Source organism: Hippocampus bargibanti, linkage group LG20 (genome assembly GCF_051943395.1).
Source record: "Hippocampus bargibanti isolate YZ-2025 linkage group LG20, ASM5194339v1, whole genome shotgun sequence".
NCBI classification, from domain to species: domain Eukaryota; kingdom Metazoa; phylum Chordata; class Actinopteri; order Syngnathiformes; family Syngnathidae; genus Hippocampus; species Hippocampus bargibanti.
Window position 1 is genome coordinate 6,567,128 of NC_142753.1, and position 27,247 is coordinate 6,594,374.

At 43.1% G+C, this 27,247-nt stretch overlaps 1 protein-coding gene across 2 annotated transcripts in view; it reads right to left on the bottom strand.

Annotated features, from left to right (window-relative positions):
- The window catches only part of col8a2 (collagen, type VIII, alpha 2), a 51,267-nt gene extending 24,020 nt beyond the window's left edge, over positions 1 to 27,247 (bottom strand). Inside the window, exon 1 of one of the 2 annotated variants that reach the window (XM_088987001.1) lies at positions 27,116 to 27,247. The gene's annotated coding sequence lies outside the window, so the exon portion shown is untranslated. The remainder of the gene's footprint in view (positions 1 to 27,115) is intronic. The other variant, XM_088987000.1, reaches the window with a different exon arrangement.

Sequence of the window (27,247 nt, forward strand, 5' to 3'; positions counted from 1 at the left end):
CACACGTGCAGCCAGTAGGGGGAGACAAAAGTTCCATATGAGCAACTCGACTCCGAAGCAACATGTTCAGGAAACACAAAGTTGGCAACAGATTGAACGAAGCAGACATGGACGAGCACAATACCGAGTTTGGGCTTTTGAATTTAAATTTCAGCCGCACTGGTTGTGTTTTTTTGTGGAGGGAAATATATGTAGTGCAAAGGGTTCCTTTGGCGAGATTTATGAAGCTACCCTTTAGCACATTGTCACAAGTCAAATCAGAAATGATGAAAAGAAGCAGACTGTTGGAAATAAAATGGAGAAAATTTTATAAATATACCACACTGAAAGTCTTCCATTTTCTTAAGAGTTCGGCACTCCTTAAAATTCAATTGTGTGTGGTCATTACGGTAATATTTCAAGTCAGAAATAATAATAATCTTCTATCTTCATTCCCTTTCGGCTTTTCCCCTCAGGGGTCGCCACAGCGAATCAATGTCCTCCATCTATCCCGGTTTTGTGCATCCTCTTCTCTCACACCAGCTACCTTCATGTCCTTCATGTCCTTCATGTCCTCTTTGACCACATCCATAAACCTCCTCTTCAGTCTGGCCTCTCTGACTTTCTCTCCAAAGCCTCTAATATGAGTTGTCCCTCTAATGTACTCATTCCTGATCCGATCCAACCTGGTCACTCCCAAAGAAAACCTCAACATCTTCAGCTCTGCTTCCTGTCAGTGGCACTGTCTCCAGTCCAAACATCATGGCTGGTCTCACCACGGTTTTACACACTTTTCCTTCCATCCTAGCTGAAACCCTTCTATCACACATCGCACCTGATATTTTTCTCCAGCCGCTCCAGCCTGTCTGGACACGCTTCTTCACCTCTTTTCCACACTCTCCATTGCTCTGAACAGTTGACCCCAAGTACTTAAAATCCTCCACCTTCTTTATCTCTTCTCCCTGTAGAATCACTCTTGCACTTGGATCCCTCTCATTTACACACATATATTCTGTCTTGCTGCGACTGACCTTCATTCCTCTCCTTTCCAGGGCATATCTCCACATCTCTAGTTTCTCCGCCACCTGTTCCCTGTTCTCGCTACAGATCACAATGTCATCTGCAAACATCATGGTCCAAGGAGATTCTTGTCTAACATCGTCTGTCAGCCTGTCCATCACCATAGCAAACAAGAAGGGGCTGAGAGCTGACCCCTGGTGGAGTCCCACCTTCACCTTGAATTCCTCCGTCACACCGACAGCACACCTCACAACTGTCTTACAGTCATGATACATGTCTTGCACCGCTCTGACATACTTTTCAAGTCGGAAATAATAATAATAATAACAATAATACATTTGATTTATAAGTCAGAAATTGCTCTTTACTAGACAACAAAAACTTCAAAAGTCGTTTAGTTTCACAGTTTATTTATTTATTTATTCACATTGTTATTCACGTAGTACAGTAAAGTCTCGTTATATCGATATTCAAGGGAGTCCGAAAAAATATCGATATAACCGGGAATATCGATATATCCGACCCTGTTTGCATGTAATTTTCTCCGTGCGTGCATCGAAATAGTATCGATATAACCGGGACTATCGATATATCCGATATCGATATAACGAGACTTTACTGTATTTATGTATATATATAGGGCGGCCCGGTAGTCGAGTGGTTAGCACACCGGCTTCACAGTGCAGAGGTCGCCGGTTCGCGTCCCGGTCCGGCCTCCCTGTGTGGAGTTTGCATGTTCTCCCCGGACCCGCGTGGGTTTTCTCCGGGTCCTCCGGTTTCTTCCCACACTCCAAAAACATGCATGGCAGGCAGATTGACCACTCCAAATTGTCCCTAGGTGTGAGTGTGAGAGTGACTGTTGTACGTCTTTGTGTGCCCTGCGATTGGCTGGCAACCAATTCAGGGTGTCCCCCGCCTCGTGCCCGAAGACAGCTGAGATAGGCTCCAGCAACCCCCGCGACCCTAATGAGGAATAAGCGGTACGGAAAATGAGATGAGATGAGATATTTATGTATTTATTTATTCACTCATTTAGTTGTTTATTTTTATACATGCCATTGGACCAATTTCAAGTCGAATGTCGAATATTTTCAGTCCGTGGTCGCTTAGATTTGGGCTGTATCGTCCATTTTGGTGACATATTTGCACCTCTTAAAAGCCAACGAGTGGCACATAGAGGTCAATGTAAGCTCCATTTAGGCGGACGTCTGCGCCATACTTGAGCGAGCGCCCTTTGAATTTTTTACACGTTTTTTTTCCCCCCCCGAGTTTTTTTCTTTATGCGAAAGAAAACAGACGAGCGCGCCTCCAAGCTTCGCCTTGCACCGAGACGTGGCAGAAAAATAAAGACCTGTGAATTATACAAACACGCAAGCATCAAAACCGCTGCACGGACCACCCGCAGAGGCGTCAAGTCGGAGATGGCCATCAAAACCGAATTCTTGGATAGGGGTGCGAGCAGATAACGAGGATACAAGGAAGGAAAAGCGCAGCGTAAAAAACGTGAGGATTTTTGTCAATACGGTTTGACGTTATCTTTCACCACTGTGAAAAGATAAACCTTTTCCAGTCCTTTCCGGACCGTGGCTCCAAATCCAACACGGAACGCGGGTGACGCTTCAGCAATTAGCGCCTTCTTCGATTGCGGCCGCCCGTTGCGAGTCCCTGACCGCCGAGACATTCGCCGCCTCTCGAGATGAGGACACGTCGATGTGCCGCTTTGACACGCTGCTCGCGTCTTTTCTTTCCCGAGACAGACATCTAAACATTATTGTTGGAGCGACGGCCCGGGCGGCTCTTACGGGACAAGGTCAGAAATTGTGTCAGCTGCGCAGTTGTGGGTGTGCACGTTTGGGAAAGAGGCAAAAAGAGGGGGTTGGTCTTGGCGGTGAATACAATGGCATAATAAACAAGGTTGGATTGTCCAGTCATGTCCAAAATTGGGCTTCAGTGGATCTAAGGCGGACGTGTCCAAAGTGCGGTCCGGGGGCCAAATGAGGTCCGGGAGCAATTTCCATTCGACCCGCAGCCTTTGTCATAAAATCAATCACGTCTGGCCTGCATGTAGAATGAATACACTGGGCAGTAGCGCTGTTACCTAGCGTGTGCCAAGCGTTGCCATCTGGAGGCTCGTTTAGCAACAGCTAATTAGTATATGAGTCATTGACTGAATGAGGCCCACAATTTTCTACATTTTTTTTTTTTTGAAAATAGCGACAATTAACCAAAGAACATTTCTGTTTTTTTAAAAAAGAAAAGTTAAGACAATATTTAATTTGAATTTTCAATGTCACTTCTGTTGGGTTGTTTTCTCTGGTTCGTGGCTCTTCGTGGTGTTAGAAGATGGTAGTACAATCAGCAGAAATCAAAGTGATGGACATTATGATGAGAAAGAAGCAGGCCACTGAGGTAGAAGCTTCTCTTCTGAGATGTTATTTATGGTCATTTCAAAAGGGGCCTATCAGCTCGAGATAGAAGGGTGAAATATGATATTAGACTGAAATAAGAATGGCTGAATACGGTGCACACTGCAAATACACACACACACACACACACACACACACACACACACACACACACACACATATATATATATATATATATATATATATATATATATATATATATATATATATATATATATATATATATATATATATATATATATATCGTAACAACTTAGACTCAACTTAGACAAATACAAATGAGTAGAAAATAACATTGGATGTTTAAGAATGTGCATATAAAATTGTTCTATCGACTTCAATTTTGATAGGTTTCAAATGAACCAAAACATATGCTTAAGGCAGATGAAATTAAAATAAAAAAGCGAATCAGAATCAGAATCATCTTTATTGTCAAGTATGTAGAACACACAAGGAATTTGTTTCCGGTCGAAAACGCTGCACTAGTATCATCATCAAAAAATTGCAAAAAGGCACTATACAGTTCCATTTGGGCTACTGTTCAAAGAGTTAATGGCTTTGGTGAAGAAGCTGTTTAAATGTCTGCTGGATTTGGTGCGAATGGATCGGTAGCGTCTGCCGGAGGGGAGTAGCTGGAAAAGGTGGTGGGCAGGGTGCGGAGGAAATGCATCGCCCCCTTTGCAAAACGTTCGGACACTGCTGATCTAAGGTAAACGTTCCTCACTTAATCTTTCCGTCATTTGCGCTTTAATCTTTGAAACGGAAAGACACAAAGAATCTTAGAATCTATCTTTCTTTGAAACGGGAACGGGACAGCCCGACTACAATGTGTCTTATCTCGGAAAGCGATGCCTTGGGCAAAGCTACTTTTCACAGCATTAAGATAACCGCGTAGGATGTCTGATGATACCAATCAGCAAAATTACGGTAAAGACCCGACATGGAAACGTTTCGCCTGTCGGTTGAGTCACAGGACAAGCGCAGTGAAAGGACGACAAAGTTCAAAGCGACGTGTTTTGGGGTTGATTTTAATCTATTAGAAGGTCAAGATGATAATGTCAAGGTCATCTCGGCATTCAGCAGCTTCACGTCGTGAAAACTGCACATCGTTGGATAATAGCGGGACACGTGTGTTCGATTAGGACGCCGTACGTTAGATCCCATTTTCAATCGCTTCTGCTAAACCTTCTGTGGGACATCTTTCGCATTCTCCTCAGCGGCCTTCTCACCCTTCATCGGCTACATATTTCTGACGCTCGCATGTGTGTTTAAGGTTGAGCCCTCAACCCAACCGGCGGGCTGTGGTTCAACCCCTAAACAATTCACACGGCGCTGGCTGGGAAGACATTCCTTCCATGTAGGGAAATTTTTGGCACAGGGTTCCTGTAAATGCAGAAATCATAAACGAAAGGTCCCGGGTCTAATCACATCCCTTGGCGCTCTGTGAGCTCCTCTATCCAAACCTCCTCCCTCTTTCCTCTAGGAAAGGTGAGGAACTACGAGAGGCCAATCGTGTCTTTTCCACTCTCGGATAGGAGAAAGTAGTTGTTGGGTGGTATGCTGCTTTTTGCAAAAAGGTGCGAGAAACGTCGGAGGCTGATACGCGAGCGCGTGTCAAGTAGCTAGCCGTCCTCCAAAGGGAGGGTGTACGCTTGACATCTGGATCTCTGTTTTGTTTTTGTCAAGTAGCTAGCTGTCAGGATGCCTAGGTAAGTAGCTCGCCTTCCTGACGGTTAGATACTTAGCTAGCCGTCCTGACGGTTAGCTACTTAGCTAGCAGTCCGGACGGCTAGCTACTTAACTAGCCGTCCTGACGGTTATCTATATAGCTAGTCATCCTGACGGCTAACTACTTAGCTAGCCGTCCGGATGGCTAACTACTTGACAAAAACAAAACAGGGATCCAGATGTCAAGCACACACACTCCCTTTCCAGGGACAGATTATAGCCAAATTAACCCCCTCCCCCCCACCCCGAGAAAGGCTCTCACGTTCCGTCTGCCCTGCGTGCCCGACGCGCAACCGTTATTAACACGAATCCGGAGTGATTGGATCCCAAACTTTTAAGTGCGTGTGTTCACAGCTGGCACGGGCGTCTCGACACGAGTCTCGAATGACCACTTGCGATCGGATCTCGCCCCCGTGCAAATAAACACGGCTGGAGGCCTGCCGAGACACTTCACGTGCCTTCAAATTTAAATAAGAGCAAAGAAAAACAGCGCGGAGCGGGCTGCAAAATAAACCAAAACATTTTTATGCACTTTGATATATTTGCATCAGCTGTGGACCCAAAAAAAGGGGGTGGGGGGAGTCCACTTTTTGGCTCATGTTTTCACTGTCAATATCTGCGATGATTTCACTTGGAATTTTTGCCCTTCGCGGTCGGGATCAATGTATCCGCGCTCCGAGCGCTTTGGCAAGTCATTGACGACCTGGCCCTTGAAAAAATGTTGACATTCACACTTGAACCCATAAATATAACAACGAGCCGTGATCTCAAAACACCAACCTCACCTCAAACTCCCGTTATGATCCTAGACTTCAAAATGAACGGCTTTTCGAATGATGTCATTCGGATAAAATGCACAGACAGCGCAAAGACGCCCCGCGCGTTGTATCGTCTTGCCGAGCAGGAACGACAAGAAGATTTAGTGGCTCAGCAAAAAAATACAAAATAATCATCTGGAAATTCTCAGCAAACAACGCGTGGATAAATTTAGTGCTATCATGCAAAAAAATTTAAATGCTCAAGTTGTCGGGTATACATAGAGAATATTTTGGTGGTATTTTTGTGACAGGTCAAAATTTTACACCCTTTTTCAAACAAGTTGAGAGTTTTTAGTTTATACTCGTAATGACAAATGGAGTTTAAAATGAGCTGTAATGACAGATTTTATAAATGTTGTCAAAGTGGCACTCACCCGCCCGGGGTTGGGTTTTCCAGAGGAAACGGCCAATCCGAGGGCCGGTGAAAACCTGCTTGAGCAAAACAATGGCCATCTTGGATTTCGGAACGATATGGACATTAAGTACAATATTATTGTTGGCCCCTGGAAGCCAATCATGATTTCTCTCAAGCACGCAAATGACATATTTCTATTTCTTACCACTTCCTGATCCGGTTTTGGGCCACCGAGGCGACTGTAATTCAAGCGCTGAGAGGAAAGGACTACAATGCCGATCATCATCGACTATCAGACAACTGTGATGTCAGGCAAACTCGGAGGAATCAGGCATGCGAGCAAATCACCTTGATGGATAAAACGGTTGCAATCTTATATCGTATAAGGTCGGTGCCAAAGTAGCCAAGAAATGGACCAAAAGCAACATTGGATCAGGCCGGCTCACAATCCTTCCAGACTTCCCATTCCTGTTTCTGGCACTTTGTCATGAGCGTGTTGATCCCATGTCTCGGCACAAAAAAAAAAGAAAAACAGCTGTGTCTTTTAAAAACATCGCTTATTTCTTCAAACAATGCAAAAGTGACATTTTTAGCACCGGTGGGTCCGTCGCAGGGCATTTCAAGGCTTGATTTAAAGCAGGGGTGTCAACATTTTTTGTAAAGGCGGCCAGATTTGTCAGACATTCTATACATATAACAGTAATTAATTTAAATACATTTCAGCGAGCAATTCTGTGTTTCACATTTGCTTTTTTATTTTAATTTCTGCTCTCTTAAACATTTTGGTTCATTTGAAGCATGCGTATCAAAATTAAATTGACATTGGAAATTAAAACTTTTTTAAAGACTAACTCTTTTTGTAACAGTTGTTCTTTTGTTGATTGCCACCATTTTAGAAAAGAAATTAACATGTAGAAAATCGCCATTTTATATTTTTTATGTAGAAAAATCACCATTTTAGGAAAAAAATGTAGGAAATCACCATTTTAGAATGTTTTTGAAATGTACAAAATCGGCATTTTAGAATGTTTTTATGTAGAAAATTGCCATTTTAGGAAACTAAAAAAACTTTAAAAGAAAAGATTTTTTTATCATAGAAAATCGCCATTTTATGAATCTAAAAATACATAGAAAATCGCCATTTTTTTACATTAAGAGAATCTCCATTTTAGAAAATTGTGGGTTCATTCAGTCAATGACTCATCTACTAATTTACAGTTCCTATTCGAGCCTCTAGATGGCAGCATTTATCACACGCAGGTAACAGCTCAACTGCCCAATGTATTAATTCTCCATGCGGGCCGAATGAAAATTAACCACGGGCCGCATTTGGCCCCCGCATCACACTTTTGGCACATCTGGTTTAAAAGGTCGAGGACAACGGATGCTCCTGTCTTACGCAATATCGCCGCTCATCCACGCGCTCATTTCCACCCACGCGTCAGCTTCCATGTCATCGCGTTGACATTTGAACTTTGAACTTTTGACTCGCGAGGAAAGGGAAGGAAACGTCACCGCTGGCCTCTCATCTATCTCCTTTATTTTTTTCTTCCCCCCCTCCCAGAATAACGGGAGCGCACAGGAACGTGGAGTAATCTGTCTGGGCCAGCGTGCGGGGGTTATGCACGGGCTCATGTTGAGGCCAGCCTAATCACCTTTCGGATCAGCCGGGAGAACAGAGGAGACTGTACCTTTTATCCCAAACCAAAGTCAACAAAGCAGGATTCCTGGGAAGCATTGCAGACATTCTTGAAAGCAGAAAAGGAGGGAAGAAAAGAAAAGAGCCATTGACCCCTCACTCTGAAAATTCGGGGGAATTGAGTAAGGAGAGAAAGAAGAACGCCCGGAAAGGACAAACTTGGCGGTGAGGCGTCAGGGCAGAAGACGCGGCACCTCCAAATCCACCACTAAGTCTGCACCTTCTGTTCTTTGTCGGACTCGGCGAGCGGCCTCCGATTTAGTGTCGGCCCCAAATTTGCGCTATTGACCCGAGGTAATAAATTACCGCCTTCGCTCGCTGTTGTTTGCACAGATGGACCACCTCCCTTCACAACTGGCCACCCTTTTGCCGGTGCTATTTCCTCTCTTCGGGGTTTCGCCCAAGCTATCGGAATGCTCCGCAAACATCGTCACTCCGTGAACACGCCAAGCACAGCAACGCTCCTGGAAGACTTGCGAACGTGTGACTTATTTTCCCCTCAGCGCTGCCCAAATTTATACCCGTTGAGATTTACGGCGGTCATTTCGCACATAGCGTACGTCTAAATATATCCGCGCGTCATAAACGTTTCGGATTGCGCAAAAAGTAAGTTTGGCATCAAAACATTTATGATTACCAAAAGAACGCTGTATCTTGCTTTGAGGCTGCAAAAGGAAGCATTGGACAAGTACAATACACACCATATTGATTTATATAGCGCTTTAACAACAGATGAAGCTGCAACAAAGCGCTTAACATGGACAGCTATCATATACAGGAAATAAAGCAGTGACAAAGATAGTAGAAAGCACCAGGGGTGTGAAACCAACATCAAGTCGAATGCCAAAGAGAACAAGTGAGTTTTGAGACAGGTTTTAAAGATTGGCAGGTCATTCCAAAGAATGGAACAAGCAACGGAAAAGGCTGGATCGACTCTGAGTCTCCATTTAGTTTTTGGCACATCTAATAATGTCTGCTCAGTAGACCTGAGGCGTCAGGAAGGTGCGTAGCGGTGAATGAGCTCGAGATTTTAAGACAAATAATAAGATCTTGAAAAGAACTCTAAAATTTAGAGGGAGACAGTGAAGGGATTCCAGAGTAGGAGTTACAGTATGTGCTCCCTCTTACGGGTAACAGTGAAGAGGCGAGCAGCAGCGTTCTGGATAAGCTGGAGACACTTCATGGAGGATCGGCTGACTCCAAAGTAAAGCATATTACAGTCATCGAGCCAAGATGTGACAAATACATGAATTATTGCTTCAAGGTGCTCACGAGGAAGGAGTTAGGGTTAGGGTTACGGTTAGGGTAGGGTTAGGGTTAGGGTTAGGGTTAGGGCTAAGGTTAGGGCTAGGGTTAGGGTTAGCCAGTTGCCTATGATGAAAGAAGCTGGATTTAAAAAGAGCACCAATTTTTCGGTCAAGTTTAAAGTCACTGTCCAGTTTAAGACCCATGTTTGAGACTGACCTCAGATAAGGAGCAAGGGGGGCCCGGGTCAACAGGAAGAGAAGTAGCAAAGGAATTGTGATCAGTTCAAATGTTTCAATGTTACATTCAAGTGATGTCAAGAGTCTTGGGGCCCAACCAACGCGAAACAAGCAGGAAATATGAAACCTTTCATAGCGACGGCCCATGATCAACGCTGCCATTCGGAGAAAAGCCAAAGAAATAGCACCGACAACTCCAGTGGTCGAGAAAAAAAGCACAAATTCGGGACTGCAGACGTTTTGGCCAGAGACGTCAGCGAATAACTTGGCGTGTTTCTTTGTGGTGGGAACTGGATGGGTTGGGAAACCAGAGCCAGAGCCCACAATGTCTCGCCTGAAAGGTTCTCTCATTAGAAAGATTGGAGCACTGCGCCTCATGGGAACCGCGGCGCTCGTGGAAGTCCTGGGAATGCGCGATATTTGAAGGCCGGCGCGGGTTACTGTATATCCTGGGAAGTTTGACGATTGACCGCTGCCCATCGAGCATCATTCATGGGAGCTTCGGGGGCTCTTTGGTGAAGGTTTAGTTCATCCTGCTGTGTTGGAAAGCGTCTGAGCACAGCCCGGTGTGACGCAAGGGCAGTTTCCAGGGCCAGAAATGTCCCATTTGAATAATTATATAATATAATATATTCATATGCGTGGAGAGAGGGTAGTTTTATGACTTTGATGGAGCCATGCTTGGATGCGTTGCTGGATAGAGAAAGCAAAACATCATCAAGGACAGGTAGAAAAAAATGTGTATTTAAAAGGGGAGTTGACAATCATCCCCCACCCACTTAAAAAATAGAAAATAAATCATTTCACGAAAAAAGTCTTTCATTTAAACCCATAACATTTTATTGTTGTCTACAATGTTTAGGGTAAAAGTGTTTTGGACTGTTTTTATTGCATACAAGTAAAATTGGTGGCATGCTAAATTGCCAACAAATGTTTTTCGTAGATTATTATTATTATTATTATTATTATTATTATTATTATTATTATTGACATTTTATCGACATATTATGATTGACATTATGATTGACATATTTTATTGACATTATATTATTGACACATCATTATTAATGATATGTTATTATTGACATATTGACATATTATTATGTACCTATTATTATTGGTAGTAATAGTAGTACTATTACTATTACTACGTCCATGGCTATTTTATTTTTATTTGTATTTTTATTTATGATTATTATTATTTTAATTTTATTAATTGTGCAGGCACTCCTTTGCAAATGGACACGTAAATGTTTCTTTGCCGATGGAAAACGATAACACCTTGTTTGTAAGAACATGTTCAGCAACCACTCGTCAGAGCGCTAGCCCTGGCACCAAATGTGTAGCAGGTCTTTTTCTCGGGGGGAGTGGGGGTTTCAACAACATTCACTGTCTTTCAAACTGTAATGGAGCAAAACTAAGTTTAATGTAGCGCTAAAGATGCTATCGCAAGGTAATGCATGTACTAGAAGGAGATAAAAAGCAAACATTACAAAAAGCAGCCCAGCATCCAAAAAAGCACCAGAGGAAAATTTAAACAAACAAACAACCAAAAAACTAAAAGACAGAGTTGTGTCCAGGGCGGCTCCAGTTTTGAGCAAGAACATGCGGGTGATGTCAAGCAAGCAGGCTACAGTCTTTTATTTTGATAAACTTTGCCGGATCAGTCCATGTTTTCACGCTTGTTGGGATTAGAAGTCAAGGTGGAGTGTGCGCGCAAGCCAAAAATACCGCAGGTGAACGCGAGGTTCAGAGTCGCCTTGACTCAGCACTCCCACCCAGTCGGAGCCGTGAATGGAGAATCTGTTCGACGGTTTGAATCATCACTCGCGTTTGCTCCAGGCACACTCCCCCCCTTTATTTTGAATGTTTTTTTTAATATCACATCAATTCTCAAAGGTTACGAGCGTTGTCATCCCCTCATATATCCAACGTTCACCTCATCACGCCCAAGAAAGAAAAGCGGCATTGTGCGCAAAGTCGGACGATTCATCGTCTCCATCAACACTTTTGTGACTGTATTGCTTTGTTTGTTTTTTTTCAACACTTTTTGTGGCAACACCCAAAGTTCTGAATACAATAATTTTACGGGAACTTACAGAACGACAGTATATTTCCATCCATTTTTTTGTTGCACCTTGTAGTGTCGCATTTGCACTGTGGCCAATTTCAAACCTCGATTTTTCGACCTTAATCCGTTCCAGAAACCTATTTGAAAACCGAAACATTTCCCATTACAATCAATGTCTCCTTTTTTTTCCATTTCTATTTATTGTTTTTATATTGTATTTTATTTTATTGTGATTGAACAATACAAACATGTCGACTTACAATGAAATGCTACACGAGGATGATGAGGCATACAAAAAACACTGCATTTCTGGTCTAAAACCGTTTTTCGGTTATAAACCAAGGGATAAAAAAATTACATTTTTGGTCAAAAGCCGATTTTCGGTTGTAAACCGAGGCAAAAAAAAAAATTTTTAGTCAAAAACTGAATTGCTTAAGAACCGAGACTTTCGCAAACCCAAGTTTGACTGTAAAAACATTATTCAACAAGACTAATGTGTCGGTCACAATGAGACGTGACACCAGGAAGTGACATATAAGGAAGCGGAGGAGGGTGGCGTGATGCGTTCAGGTGTGCTCAGTTTGCTCCAGAACCAAATTTTAGTTGTGAACCGAGGTATAAAAAAGACAACATTTTTGGTTGAAAACCAAATTGGTCAAGAACCGAGACGTTCAAAAACCCAGGTTTGACTGTAAATCAAAATGTCTGATCTAGAATTCCTAAGACTGCCCGGCCGCGCCATCCATGAAACACAGAAACAACATCTCGACGCGAGCAACTATGCCAAGAATGCCATTAGAGTCCCATTTGTATTTGGCGGTGGTGATGAGGTGAGGGGGGGGGGCTATTTGATTTTTCCAGATTTTTTTTCTCTTTCAAACTGAAAAACAATCGACTTTGAACCGCAAGCAGCACTCTGGTCTGGTTGGACCTCACGCAAGAGGAAATTAGCACAGCGGTATGCAGAAACGCACTTAGTCTACACAGCGAGGGGGCGCGCAACCGCAGCGCTGCGTCAAATTTGAAGGCAACGAGTCAGGCTGGGGTGGCGGGGGGCAAGATGCAAACACTCGCTCGATAGAAACAAAAAATAAATAAATAAATAAAAACAGAACCAATGGCGGCACCGTTATTCTATGCTAGGGCTACGCTGGTAAGCGCGTGGTCAGCTCGAAGTGGACCTCGTCGGTCTGAAGTGCAATCAAGAGATTAAAATTGAAAATCGTCTGATTAACTCATTCGCCGCCATTCCCGAATTGATTCGGGAATTGTAACTATGACGTAGTGTGCTATTCCGGAATTTGTTCTGGATTTTGTTTTATCAATTTGGGTGCCGATAAAGCACTGATCAAAGCCTTTGGCAATGTTTTTCCCTATCCACAAGGGGGCAGCATTTCCATTTTTTTCCCATGTTAACGCTTTGTTCCAGCTTCAGCCATTCAGTTCAGTTCAGTTGTTAAAGTGCTACTGTATATCAACCAATAAGTATGTATTGCATTGTATTTTAGACAGCCACCCTCATTTCAAGCTCATATAACTACAAACCCATATCATTTAGGAATTAACTCTTTTTTTGAATGAAAGAAGAGAGTCCAAGGTTTCTTATGCTGCATTGAATGTTTACGTAGTCCTAAAACTCAATATTTTGTGTGTCGTGGAATTGGAGAAACCATGACAAAACCCTGGCACTGGAGTGTACACATTTTTGCACATCGTCTGGCAGTGAATGAGTAAAAAATGAACAAAACTGTATTATTTGATCCGCATAAAACTGTTTACCTTATAAAAATCCAGCATGACCGTCAACGCTTTCACCAAAATGGATCACAGTTTGAGAGCGTGGAGAACTACTTGACTTCTCTTGATTTTAAAACCTGGCTTTCCATATCTGGTAAATGTTCTCTACGATGTGTCAAATTTAGAGGAGCACAACATCCAACTATACATCCCAGCTGTTAATTGCGAATTTTTCCATCGTGAAACAATAATAATAAAAAATATTTCTCATCTTCTCATCTTATCAGAGGAGCCAGGTGGATTCACAGAAGGCCTCCGATATGAGCCCGCTTGTTAAAGTGTCTCCTCATCTTGGCTCGGGAGCTTCTTCCTGGCAAATAACTTCCTGCTCAGGGTCAGGAGATGACATACAAAGAATTAGATCATTCCGAAGCAATGTCTATATTTTTATCCTTTTGGTTTTTTTTAGGTTTGCGGCTTATAAACCCCGACCGGCGCAGTGAATCTTTGCCTTGTTTGGCTTCTTCCAGACACTCGACATCAGCTGAATTTGATACTTATCATTCTATGTTTTTAGGGGGGGGAGGGAAGACTGCTCTATGTCTTTTTTTTATTCCAACGAACATCAAGGGGATAATTTCGATAAATGATACCAAAATGTTGGGAGGACTTTTACAAATATTAGCTGAGGTAGTGTCAGCGGTAACAGTGGATGCGGTGCTTTTTCAAGCATTCTATATGTCTACTGTCAACTTTACGAGCAAAAAAAGAGGTCAGGAATCCTTCAAATGGATTGTCCGGGTCTGAGAAAACTGCTCCAGTGGGAAGTCGCACCTCGTTTTAGCAAGGTTTCATGTTTCTACATTTTTATTTTTTTGTATGAATATCTGGATGTCTTTACATTGTAAAAATATCATGTCAGTCGACCAACGAACAGCAAACACAAGTCAATAGAATCATTTGTGCTACTCTGCTAAGTGCAATCGCCATGATGGCGTCCATATTTATTTTTAATTTATTTTTTTGGTGCGCTAACACGCCGCGGCTGCCGAGAAGTCAACGCCAGCGTGATTGGTGACTCCACATCAAACATGTTCCTCAAAAAAACAGCCATAAAAAAGATCTTTGGGGTTGCTACAACATGGCAGCTGCCTCTACAGCAACTCCTAACCCTGTTCAAGTCTCTTTCCGTCCTATTATTTTGTTTGTGTATTTTTGTCCGCGAAACCTACAGAGAGGAGATTGACATCTTGATTTCTGCTAATCTTTGTTATTTTTGACACGGGATCGCACTGTTTACCGTCGAGATCAGCTGCTAGCATGGCGACCTAATAGCGGGCTAGCGGCCGCCAAACCAGATATCCCCCAACGAGCTGAGGAGGAGAAAACGGGGATGTAAGGCCGACAAGGACCGCCGCAGACGGAGGAGATACCGACATGTCCTCCCGTCCGTCATGATGCTTCTGAGGATGGACGAGCTAGTGGTGCAAACGTCTGTTCGTTTTAGCGAATTTCCCCATTGTGGGACTATGAAAGGCTTTCTGAATCTGATCTGAAGTGACTATTCAAATCCAGCATTTGACCTAGAAGTGAAAATAAATTCGAGCATCCTTTTCCCTTTTCAGTTTCTTCACACAAGTCTGCATTTCGGAGAAGACTAAGATATGTCAAGGGGATAAAAAGAAAAAAAATGAAAACTGATAAATGCTGGCTAAGGGTCTGCGGTCTGGCCGTCCTTTTTTTTTACAACATCGAATATTTCAGCTGCCTCCTCCTGCCTGTCGCCTTCAGAAGTCAATCCATCAGTCTTCTGCCGTTTCGACGTCTTTTGCTCCAACACGTTTTCCTCTTGATGTATTTCCCGAAGAGTCTGATCATTCCAAAATACAATAAAAGAACAAAAACATTACCCGCCAATGTTAAAAATGGAAAGCGTTGAGATTTTAGTCAACATCCAAGAGTGTTTTTTTTTTTTTGCAAGGTCGGCGGTCATTGACGTTGGACCCGGGAGAAAATCTGTCTCAAAATGTCCGACGAGCATTCCAAAAAGTGTTTGATGAGTCATGGGGCTCGAAAGTTCGGCGATATGAAGCCGTTAGAAAGCTGCTGTTTAGGGTCAACTCGCCTGCTCAGGGCTAAACGCTGGCTGCTGAATTCATTTTTACCGGTCTTACTCGGTGACTTTAACTGCTAACCAATCAAGCCAATCTATCCTATTTTATATAATCTCCATATCAACCGTTTGAGGGTGTTTTTCACTTTCACTGATTCCAAAATGCTAGTAGACACATTCCGTTGTTTACGTTTGGGATAGTCAAAACATATCCGGCCAATGTCCTCCCGTCTCCTGGGCTGATCAAAGCCTTTCACCGCAACTTCACTTCACGGGCATCGTCGGATCATGCTAAAATCCCGAGCATGTGATTGTTAAAACTTCCTCCGGATGTATCGCTCGCATTTGCGGAGAGGGAAAACATTTCCGAAAGCTCGCAGCAAGGAAACGCACCACTCCAAAAAACTAATAAGGGAGCACGTAATACTTTGGGACACCGCTTTGGAACAGAAAGATACATCATATTTATACTAGTTCCCGCAGAGGAGGTGGAAAAAAAAATAAGGAGCAAATGATGTCTTTACCAAGGTTGGAAGAGGGATGGTTCGAAAGTAATAAAAGTCGGGTTTATAAGACCTTGGGAGAATGAGAGAAAATGTACTTTGGATTCATCATTGTGCAAGGCCGCATCTGAATTCTTTGTTTGTTTTTGCACATTTATCCCCCCATCACACCCCCACCCTAACCCCCGTCCCCACCCCACCCCTTGTTTTGCCTCCAGTTCATCCCCTTATCCTTACCCAAATACACAAATGTCACTTCTGCAAATATTCAATGTATCTGGAAAAGTGAGGAAAAAACCGCTGAAATTTCCAACTTGAAGCAAGCTTTTTCTCTTTCGTCCACCGTTTGTCATTCATCCGCATGCTAGGACGCCATTTCGAGTCCGTTACCAAGACAGCGAACAAAATGGCGGACTCTCCGAAGTTCGTTGGCACTGTCCTAGCTACTCTTGAGGACTTGAACACTGCAAGAACCAAGACAAGGGCAACTGGATCCTTCACCTTTTCCAGCAACTCCCCTCAAGAAGGCCCTACCGATTCATGCGCACCAAATCCAGCACACCCTTAAACAGATTCTTCACTTTAGCCATTAACTCTATAAACAATAACCTAAATCTAACGGCGTCGTGGCTCTTTTGAATTTTGCACAACCCCGTAGAGCAGCAATCAAGATGATTCAGATTCAGATTCACTAAGGTCACAGAGGTCACCTCGAGAGGATCGTGACACAAACAACCACGGCTAAGAAGGGGGGTATATGTTCAAACTATTTGGGGGTTGGGGACATCGGTTCTGCCGATGATCGGCCTTTGTGTTCAACTCATGGTAGTCAGACTTGGATGCGCAATGAAAAGTCAGACCATTTGCACGATCTACGAGAGTGATTCACACGTCCGCATAAGTGTTTTTAACGACAATTGTACACATTTGGAGCTCGTTCACACGCCGCCCCTGTAAAAATATCGGAAAATATGAGAGCGATTTGATTGCAGTCCAAACTTCAGGGACACCCGGCAAAGCCTCCCCTGCCATCGAAGCTGACAGTGATCGATGACGGGCCTGACGGGATCGCAGCAGGACCTCAAGACCTCCGGGGTGCCAGGTCCAAGCTCATGTGTTCCCCCCTCTGCATGTGGCAGGATCAAATCTCCGGCACGCAAATGCCAACGCAAAAGATCATGGAGATATACGGCGCTGGGCGCAAGCCATAGTCGGAGTTCCTTCGGATGCCCGTTTCAGGTTCTCGAGAAAGAAATAGCAGAATATGGGAAAAAAAAAACATTGAACGTGGCTGAAACCAGTTCTCTTCACACATTGTCCCATTTTTGTGTTCATCATGGTGAGATTATTGCAGATGTCTTAGCGACTTTCTCAGATGGTGAAGAGTAGCTTGACATGAAGTTCGTTTTTAACTCATTAACTGCCAGACGATGTGCAAAAATGTGTCCATTCCAGTACAAGGGTTTTTGTCATTGTCACTCGAATTCCAAGACCCACAGAAGATTGAGTTTTAGGACTACATAAGCATTTAAAGCTTTAGACTCTCTTCTTTCATCAGAAAAATGAGTTAATTCCTAAATTATATGGGTCCGGAGTTATATGAGCTTGGAATGGGGGAGGCTGTCCAAAGTACAATGCAATACATACATACATGTGTTGGTTTATATAGCATTTTAACAACAGCTGAAGCTGGAACAAAGCGCTAAGATGGAAAAAAGGGAAATGCTCCCCCTTGTGGAAGGGAAAAAAATTGCCAGAGGCCATGGCCAACGCTTTATCGGCACCCAAACATGAAAAAACAAAACCCGAACAAATTCAGGAATGGCGCTCTACGTCATATTTTCAATTGTCGATAACATTTGTGAATGGCAGTGAATGAGTTAAAAATGAATCCACACTTGTAGGATAAGAAAGATAAAATGTTCTTTGGGGTTTGTATTGGTCGACTGAGCTGTCACGGCCTGGGCTCCATTCAACACCCAATGCGTTTTTTTTTTCCTGACTCTGCGGCAGGAAGAACATCGGAAAGATAACACAGTTATTAGCCGAGCCAAGCTCGCTGGAGAACTGTGGTTTTGGCGTTATTATAGATCGGTTGTAAAGCGTACGCCCTTGCAGAGACGTCTGTTGACCCGGCGTGTTTGAGACCTGATGATAGCCAGCCTTGATGGAACGAGAGGCGCTATTAGACACACGTGTGCTCTCCAACATGCCAACCGCATCGGGCCTGAACATGAAAAGCGCTGCGCCAAGCCCACATCTCATCATTCATCGTTTTCTTGTTTGACAAAGAGCAAATGGGAGTTGGATAAATACAACCCTTGTCAAGGGTGACTACCAGGGATAAGGGGAAGGGTACTGGGTAGGAGGCGGGTTGGGCCCCGCACTTCATCCATCTTCCTCAGGGCACCCCAAACGGCCTGCGGCGACCGCCTTCTCGTCCACGCCGCAATCAGCAATCCTCCGCTCGCCAGCATTCATCTTTACTAACGACCTACGACCCGCTTCGGATTCCAACCAAGAAATACTTCTCCAAACGAAACCTGTTAGGATGGCGTGAAAAAAAAATCATTGGCAACGCCCTACCCAATCGCGAGAACTTGCACGCTGCAAGACTCAAAGCAAGGGCACGGAAAAATCCTACAGGACCCGCTGCACCCTGCCCACCACCTTTTCCAGCGACTCCCCTTAGCTACAGATCCATGCGCACCAAATTCAGCAGACATTTAAACAGCTTCTTCCCCTGTCACCATTAAGTCTCTAAAAACTAACCCAAATAGAACTGTATAGTGCCTAATTGCAATGTTTCAATGATGATACTAGTGCAGCGTGATCTACCGGAGACAAATTCCTTGTGTGTTCTACATACTTCACAATAAAGATGATTCTGATTCAATATGATGTCATCTGCTATCTTTAGAAGCTAAGTTTCCGAAATGTTTGGGGAACGTCTGAGCTCCCTGGACATGTAGGAGTATTTTACGAGCGCGCCGTGACTGATGAAATGAAATCTCTTATCTTGGCAAAGTCACCCGTCCAAATGCCAGAAGAAAAACAGACCGGGAGGTGTAGCGATGCCTCGGGTAGACGGGCTAACGTCACGGAGGCACGCTGACGATTGTCTGCGTATTTGCAACGGCGACCCTTCACACGGCGACGCCCCCCTAGCAAGTGTCAGCGGACGGTGTTTGTCAGGGTGTAACTTTCGTCCTGTGACAGGGTGACAAGTATTTCCTGCTTCCTTCCAACTGGGTGTGATGACACAAAATGGACCGGACTGACCGCAACTTTTCATGCTGTGTATGAATGAAAAGCAACCCAAACGTAGTCTGATAACAGCGGTGAGAAAAAAAAGAAATAGTTTCAAAAATTTTAAAAATGTGTATACAATCATGATGGGGTATACAATCATGTGGTTTCACTGTGGTCGCTGCTCACCTGATTCACAACAAACCACATTGTTACTTGGGTCAAAATGCTTCCTGCTTGGGGAAAGCCTGCCTATCATAATATCCTGTTCTGCACTCAGGCACCAAGAGTTGACTGGACTTTGATTTTGGACAAACAAGACGTAGAAAAGGAGGTTGTTGGGTTATTTTGATCGTTCGTCCCTGGTTCATTGCTTCGACGGGTGTTGATGGAAGAGGATGGTTAAATCAACAGGGAGCCAGGTGTACAACAGAAAGTTGGTTTAATCTTGGAGAGAGCGGAGGCATCGCGGTGTCGGCTTAAGGAGAGAGCATGGCGATAGAGAGAGAGAGAACTAGAAGGGAGAGCATTTCATACGGTGCGCAGTGTGTGACGCGAAAGGATGTGACGTAATGTAAATGCGACATCATGTAAGGGAAGGCAGGATATGACGTATCAGGAAGTTCAAAATGTAAACAAAGATTACAGAGCGATGTTTAGAGATGTTTGTATGGCGAATTACCCCAACAGAGGCTGTCGGTGGACGGGAACGTTTATTATGTCATGGATATTTACTAACAAATTACAGGTAGAGTCCAATCGTGCCTTGAGGGAGATAGCGTTATCATGTTCCCAATAAAATCGCTCCCAACAACGATGTATAACACAAGATCAACCTCGATCAATTTAAAAATTGAAGAGAAAATATACTAACACAGATATATCCAATGTCCGCATCGGGGGGGCAAACGCGGCCGTGGTCAATTTTCATCCAGCCCGCAGCCTCGATCATAAAATCAGTAATGTCCGGCCTGCATGGACAGTTGCGCTGTTTGCTACGTATGCTAAGTGCTGACATCCATAGGCTCAAGTAGGAACAGTACTTTGCTATTGGAGTCATTGACGGAATGAGCTCCTCAATTTTTGAATATGTCGATATTTTCGATTCTCGAATAAATTTGTGAATGGCAGCGAATGAGTTAAATGCTGAAAATGTGACGCTAGGACGTGCATCGGTGGTTAGCCCTTTTCCTAAATTGAGAGTCGCCACGTATAGTTTTGCCAATTATCAAATTGAAATGCTGGAAGCGATTCAATCGATTGCTTTTTTCTTTTTCCGCCCGCCATATTTGTTGCCCTCGCGTTAAAAAAAAAATGGAATTGTATATTCTTAAGGAATGGGCCCCCATTCCAGTAAACACCCTTCGCCCACTTCAAAGTCAATGGAACCCTTTTGTCATATCAAAACCTTGCTTGGTATATCCAGTGTGCCTTGTACTTTCTGCGGTTGAGTAAATAAACACCGCCGTAAGCTCAAAATGTTGACGTTAAACGACTACTTTGGCTTTTGCTATTTTTTTTCAACCAAACAACCTTTGACAAGACGCTGCCATTTCTCCGGCACATAGCCTGGCCACGCGAAAGTGCGAAAAGTCAGTCAGAGTCAGACACGACCAAACTTCATCATCGCTCTCCACCCCCAAAAAAAAAATGAGCAAAGGATGTAAAACAGCTGCCATTAAAACAAGCCAGTCCTGACATTTCCGCGCGCAAGCCAGTCAGTCGTTCCGCCGACTGAAACTGAGAGTTCATGGGTGGTCCCTTCCTCACAAGGAAATCCAAGGCCGGTTGCAAGACCCCCTTGACTGTAAAAAAAAGATGCCATAAAATGTCACCTCACTGATCCATGAAGTCTGGGTGGACATGCTCGAAGTGGTGAGGGGGTTGTGCAGGAGGGGTTTATGGTGGGCAAGTAAATCAAAGGCGAGGACCCCGCTGGTGATGCTGCTTCATTTTCAAGAATTATCCGATAGAGGAGAGGGGAAAACGGACTAAGTAAAAATTTGTTTGAGATAACCGGAACTCTTCCGTTGTTTGGTTTCGCAATTGGACACGAATTGCACAAGATGAATTTTTGCGATACATTGTCATGACAAGTGGAATCATTTGGAGCGCTATGGGTTTTTTGTTTTAGTGCCGATATAGTCGGTGTGTCATGATATACCGCAGTTGCATGTTTATTTTTTGGCATACACAAAAAAGTGAATTCGGACAAAAATTTGGAGCCAGGAATGCGTCGCCGTCCATCTTTTGAGGAGAGGACATGGGATACGTTCCGTAAACAAAACAAATTAGAAACGAGCCTGACAAATTTGACAGCGACGGAACAAAAACAAAATCATTCGTCCATTTCAATGGGGATGGACGCCAAATAGACAAGCGGGGGGGCAGGGGGGTGAATTTAGTTAAATCTCTCATTGAGGGAGGAAAAAAAACGGACGTTCAGCACGTCATATGTTTCAGATGAAACAGAAGCCGGATGTTCTTTACGCAAGGATTTAAAACACATCGATAAAAAGGCCGAAAACAACGTTGCATAATGATGCGAATTAATCAATTTCATCATCAATCAAAAGGCCATCGCTGCTAAACACAAACAGGATGAGGATGAGAAGCTCTGAGCAGAAAATAGTGGATGGAGTTCATGTTCATGTCAACGCCACCTGGTTTGCGCTTTTTTGGCAAGCGTCTGGACAAAAGTCTGACGCCTGAAAGACATCCATTGATCCTTTTGCCAATCGCTCTTCAGGCTCGCTTTATCATCAATGGCGGACATAAACGCCCGAGCGCGCGTGCGAGACGTTGAAAAGCAAAGAGCGTCGAGCTCGCCTGGAGAAAGGCTCAGCTGGGGTGCAGATGTGCCTCACCGAAAGAAAAAGGCAACCCACGCTAACGACGACGCGTAGCCGGGAAGCGTGAAGGAAAGATTCCGGCGAGCGATAAGCGCCTCATATCGCTGGGATATTGTGATCAAACCGAGGATGAAGGGCAGATACCCTCAAAGCAGCCCGCAGGGTGAGACAAAAGTGAAAGGATGTTGGAATGAAAGAGGGAAGGAATGCGGACGGTCGCGGGAACGAACCCAAATGAGACATGCGGTTCAGATTATGACCCGGCGCCGCCATTGCCCGATGGAGAGAAGTTGCGCGTTGAGCTCGCTCTCGCCGGCTGTCTCCTGCGAGCGGGAGCATAGTCGCACAAAGGCGCTGGCTTCTTCTTCTTCTTCTTTTATTTTTACTCGATTCGTAAAGCCGCAGACTTAGATTGTTATACAGATAAATAAATAAATACATAAAGACGTCAATAAATACATAAATTAATGGGTGAATAGAAAAATATAGATATAATGATAAAGAAATGAACAATAGAATGGATGGATGGATGAATAAATACATAAATACATATCAGAAATAGCCAAATAAATTAATAAATGGATGGATGAATAGGTGGATAGATGGATGGATGAATAAATACATAAATAAATAAATGGATGGATATGGATTGAATGAGTGAGTGAGTGAGTGAGTGAGTGAGTGAGTGAGTGAGTGAGTGAGTGAGTGAGTGAGTGAGTGAGTGAGTGAACGAATGAACGGCTGTGCGGCTGCGCAAATGAATGAATGAACGCAAGAACGCATGAATGAATGAATGAATGGATACAGTTGACAGTGGGGAAAAAATAAAGTAATCTCTCATTCAAATCATTTGTTTTGACAGTATCATTTTTTGTAAATTTGCAGAACCAAGTAAATAAAAAGCACAACATATGCAGCACAACATAGGGGCAAGGCATTATTTTTTTTCAATGAAATGGTGAGGGTTGATTTAAAAGAAGCCAGTCAGATTTCCATATCAGCGAAAAGCTTCAAGATAATTGGGATCAACCAAAACTAGAAATGATCACTTCCAACTGATTCCGACGTGATTCTGCACGACAGAAGAAGAAAACACTCACTCCCGAGTGGGCTTGCAGCAACAACAACAAAAAAAACCAAAAGCAAGTCATTGCCACAGTTGGCTTTTTCCAGAGGGGGTTTGGAAAATGGAAACGCATTGAAAGGCAAGGTTCAGATCCAGTCCTCGGAGCCGTGAACATTCTTGGTCTGCACTGAGTGCTGCTCAATTTACCATGTCACCTTAACCTAAAGGGCAACCAGATGCACGACGGTCATCCAAGTCGGGGCAAAGAAGTGCCTCAATTGCGAGATAGATTCATATACAGAGTTCTTGGATCCTCAAAACACCAACGCTGAGGCAAAACGTGAATTATTCCGATCTATTTCTGTCATCGGATCAACGGAAAGACAATTTTCCTTATGGCCTTATCTGCACAAGTCAAAACATTCATTGGGCAAACTGCCTCCCACCGCGCTTATTTGTAAAATAACTTACATGGATAGTCGAGAATTAAATATATCTGTAAATTTCAGCGCTGATTCTGGGACCAAAACGATGACGCACAGACGAGAACAAGCTCAGTGCTGTGGTTTGAATTCATCGGTGGCTCGTTCATGTTTCGTGTCAAAAATGTTTGAACATGGTCACTGTACAGCGTCATGCAATCATAGCAAGCGAGAGGAATATCGGCGCGGCAAGGTGTTTTTACAACTTAGGGAGTCATGGTGATCGGTCAGGAAAAAATTTCGGGCAAGCCCGAGGAGCTACGTATTTGTCTCCCAGAAGGGTTGACGACGCTTTGTAAATACTTTGGCTTTTTTTCAACTTTAGTCACAGGTAAAAAAATTCAAAACACATTTTTAAAATTCATAAAATGTTGAGAGAGTTAAAAACAATGTAAAAACATTTTGATATAATTAAAAAAAATCTAATTAATTTTAAAAAAAACAAAAAATTTAAAACAAAATTTAGATTTTTTTCCCCAAAAAAGACACATTTTAAAAATTGTATAAATAAAAAAAATCAAGAAATACCAGTAAAATCTAAATTCTAATAAATTTTCAAAATGTCAAAAATGTTCAACAAAAAAAAAAACAATTCTAAAAATTCTAAACATTCCAAAAAAAAATCAAGAAAAAACTCAAAGAAATTAAAAAAAATCTAAAGCATTCTAAAAAAAATAAAACTGAACTAAATGTTTTTAAAAAATAAACAAAATCAAAAGAATTAAAAACATTAAAAAAGCATTTTTTTAATCATTTTTTATCCCAATTTGAGCTTGAGAAACCACAGTCAGCAACAGCAACAAAAGTCCAGAGTAAGCAAAAACAAGACAACCCGATTTTCGACAGCGAGAAAAGACATTCGGCTGGCTTTTATTTTGTTAAACCCTTAACCCTCGCACAGTCTAATATACTTAACAATGTTTCTCCTTGGCGCTGGAGGTCCGGCTACTTCTGTGTATTGTCTCAGGTAATTAGCAACACATGGAAAACCACCGCATTTCAAGTTTGCGCAGACATTTTCATTTCATTTCGGATTCCGTGAAAAATGTGACTCGGATTGGCCTTTCGGAACTTTCTCCGATCAGGTATTAGAGCTAGCGGAAAAAACAAAATGTCAACCCCATAGGTTGACGGCCATCATAAGTACGGTTCTGTTTTGACAATGACTTTCTAAGAGCAAACCCCCGACGGAGTGTGTGGCCTCGGATCGGCATCTTAAGTTCCCATCCGCTTGGGAGAAAACAGATCTCATTTGGATCCGACTGGATTTCCAAAACATCCTCTTTCCTTTCCCTGATTGTCTGCACCGATGAAATCAGCCCGTTAATGACCGGGAAAAGAAATGAAAACGGACCTTCTCTGCGCAAAAGGGGGGCAGGGGGGACAAAATAAGCATGTGGCACTTTCAAGCGCTCCGCCTGCCACATGGAATAAATTCTGACTCCATGTGCTGTAATAATTAGCATTTAGAAATACAAGCGCGGTTGTTGTTGGGTTTTGTTTTTCAGATTTACGATGACACTGTCACATAACTCAAGTCACAAACGACTAACTGGATGGGCCTTGAAGGGGAGGATAAACAGAAAAGCGGTGGAAAAGAGGGATGCCTTTATTTGCTTGTTGTAAAAATATTAAAATGAAGCCAATCAATCACGTTACTGGCTTGGTCGCGAGGCAGTAAATCGAAAAGTTTGTCGAGACTTCCTTTGCAACGTAAGAAATATCCGTTCGGTGCAATCGCATGTCAAAATCGCCCGTTTTTTGGCATCGGTGAAGTCCAAAGGCAAAAGTCTCCAGTTACCGCACTGAGCAATATTGGGACGGCGAAATTGGGAAAGGGATGGTTTCAAACAAATGGTAACGGGATCCGGTGGACTTGAACTGGACCGACCACCTCCAGCCGCCAGCCGACGCTGACAGTGATGGAGAAAAAAAAACAAAGCGAGGGAGGGCGAGCGAGTGAGAGGAATCGCACAGGAAATGAATATCTTACGCTAACACGTGCTGCTAAAAAAAACGAAAGAAATCTGTCATGAACCTTGAGTTTTTCATTCTTGTCTCCTCCTTCGCTCAGTGGCGTTCCTCACCGATGGAAATACGCAAGGATAACGATAGCAAAGGATTTTAGGAAAGAGGTCGGGCTGATGAGGCGATGGCACCTCGGCGTTGAAGCGTCAACAATCGCTCCAAGGTCGTTTTTGTATCGGAGGGGAAAAAAAAACCGACGCCATTGAAAAGAGGATCGTCTTGCCATAAAATGATGGAGAATGACTTACAGATGATTTTCGGGCGGCGGGTTCCATTTTGTGTCAATATAGGCACCCTGATTAAGTAATATCTGCTTTAATTTCCCAAGCATGCGTTTCTCGCTAGCTCAAGGTCGACCGAATTATCGTGTTCTTCTCTGGTTTCATCTCAGAACCCGTTTTTGGTTTTTGCGGATGACCGTTTGTTTGCAGGACAGTTTTTGTTTGCTTTCATTCATCAAATGATTTATAAAATCCTTGTGTTGTTTTTTTAGTGAAAGATAAACAGACCCAGATTGGGTTTTCCAACATTCGTTTTGTTTTGATGCTTATTTTTCCTTTCAGCAATTTTTTTAGACTTTTGCAAAAAGTCTAAAAGTTTGGAAAGAAATCAAACCAAGATATTTTAACTCATTCACTGCCAAATTCATTTGGGAATTGAAAACATGACGTAGAGCGCCACTCTCGAATTTGTTCGGGTTTTGTTTTTTCATGCTTGTGTGCCGATAAAGCGCTGGCCATGGCCTCTGGCAATGTTTTTGCTTTTCCACCATGGGGCAGCATTTCCCTTCTTTCCATGTTAGCGCTTTGTTCCAAGTTCAGCTGTCGTTCAAGCGCCAAATAAACCAACATGTATGTAGAGTGAACGCTGCCGCGAATGGCTACCGCTGCTCTCCCGCACGAAAAAATCCTGTGACTGTAAAGTGTCCTTGAGAGTTTTGAAAGGTGCTTAGAAATTAAAAGTATTATTATTATTATTATTATTATTATTACAGTAAAGTCTCGTTATATCGATATTCTCGGGAGTCGGAAAAAATATCGATATAACCGGACTATCGATATATCCGATCCTGCGGCATGTAAATTTTCTCCTTGCGTTCATAGAAATAGTATCATAATAAGCAGTACTATCGATATAACCGATATCGATATAACGAGACTTTACTGTATTATTATGATTGTATTTTGGACATACGCCCCCATTTCAAGCTCATATAACTGCAGACCCATAGAATTTAGGAATTAACTGTTTTCTGATCAAAGAAGAGAGTTTAAGGTTTCGAACGCTGCATTGAATGTTTATGTAGTCCGAAACGTCAATATTCTGTGGGTGCTGGAATTCGAGTGACAGTGAAAAAAAAAAACCTGGCACTGGGGTGGACACATTTTTGCACACTACACTGTCTGGCAGTGAATGAGTTAAAAGCAGTGGTTCCATTTAGTTATTTTTTTGTTCTAAGTCCAAAAACTTAAAACGCGGCACGCAAGAAAACGAGACAAACTGACCTTCTTTGGCTCAATCTGAGGTGACGATTGACATTCCCGACATCCGGCCGACAGGTCCGCCTTTTTCCTACGGTGACCCGAAACACCCGTGGGGCCAGAAATTGATCACCCTCCGGACGCCATGTCTTGGAG